The 1,580-nt window shown below is 33.5% G+C and overlaps 1 pseudogene; it reads right to left on the bottom strand.

The window, feature by feature from the left end:
- Positions 1-1,023: 1,023 nt before the first annotated feature.
- Positions 1,024-1,142, bottom strand: LOC112479524 (annotated as a pseudogene).
- Positions 1,143-1,580: the final 438 nt, after the last annotated feature.

The following is a 1,580-nucleotide window of genomic DNA, read 5'->3' as shown; positions in this document are numbered from 1 at the left end:
TATATTATGTACCATATAAGGTTAGGGTTACTATAGTATTTTTATTTATCACATGTATTTTATATGCATAGGAATGTCTTTAAAAAAACGCTGTTGATAGCCAGAAATGGGGATAATTAGCTTGGGTTGGGATTTTGGAGAGGAATGGAAATTTATAGTTTCATATTATACATTTCTTCTACACAATGTGATTTTTTCACAAGACTAAATTCTTTTTATAATAAAAATAGCAACAAAAACAGAAAAAGCATGACCTATTCTGGGATCAGTTGACAGAGCAGTTGTGTGGCTGGATGTTAAATTCTTGAGATAGGAGGAATTTTAGAGATGAGACTAAAATAGTAAACTGAAAACAGATTGTATACCTTTATCTGCCTCACAAAGGGCTTTGAACTTAACTCTGTTGGCAATAGAGAGCCTTCAGAGGATATTTTGCCCTGAAATGGTTTGATCAGAGCTGTGATTTAGATGGAGGACACAATATCTCTTCATAATGATTTTCTAACATCATTTAAGTTACTACCTTTTCCAAATCTTTAATTTCATTTTTGGTTTATTCTAGGTTTTCTAAGTAATTATCTTATAACACATTAACTTGCTGGACACATATAATTTAATATGTAAATTCTTTGGAATCTGTAAAGAACTATAAATATGTTAGTTATTTTATTGGTATTATAATATCATCCAGTCTTAATTCATGGCTTATGTATTTTAATCATTGTTTTCTGATTTATTTCCAGGTTGCCAATTATGTAATGCATTCTTTTTTAGTATCTCTCAATTTAGTGTTCTATTCCAATTAAAATTGTCTGGAGTTTTAAATAACATTTTCACCATCATTTACTTATTCTTTCACAGGCTCTTGCCTTCTCTTTCTGCTTTATGTACTATTATTGCAAAACCTCACTATTTTTTTTGAATTATTATTATTTTTTTGTTTTTAGTCAAGGCAATCCTTAGTTGACCTCACGGATTGCAAGGACCTTGTCAGCTTACGATCCCTTATTTTTTTATTTTTTACGCACACAGCACCTTGTCTTCCTAGGTGGTCTTCCATCCAAGTACTAACCAGGCCCGACCCTGCTTAGCTTCCAAGATCAGACGAGATCAGGCTTGTTCAGGGTAGTATGGCCGTAGACAAAACCCCACTATTTTTTATCATTGTCTGTTATTGAACAAATGCCTCTTTTGTCAGCGGGAGAGGAGATGCACAAATACCAGAAATTTCCTTTGCTATGTGCTATCAGAGACCTGTGCCATGAGAAAGACTTGTGCCAAGAGCATATTTGTGACTAGAAACGATGTAGATGAAAGGCCTATGTAATGTCAATATGTATTTTCCAATCAGGTAAGCCTTAGCAAGCCTTCCAGGACCCTCCAAAACTCAGAGAAAAGAGAGTATTTAGCATTAATCAAGCAAGTTCCTAGCAGATAGCAAAAGGTAGCCATGTACCTGAGGCAAAAGAAAGAAAGGAAAAGGAGGGGTAGTCCAATCATTTTTTGTTTTGAAACATGATCAGACTCTTTTTTTTTTCTTATAAGAAAGGGAGACCATTTTAATTAATACATTAATCAAA

This window comes from Pteropus alecto, unplaced genomic scaffold, assembly GCF_000325575.1.
Source record: "Pteropus alecto unplaced genomic scaffold, ASM32557v1 scaffold23, whole genome shotgun sequence".
NCBI lineage: Eukaryota > Metazoa > Chordata > Mammalia > Chiroptera > Pteropodidae > Pteropus > Pteropus alecto.
Note: the sequence above shows the minus strand (reverse complement) of the source record. Positions and strands in the feature narration are given on the sequence as shown.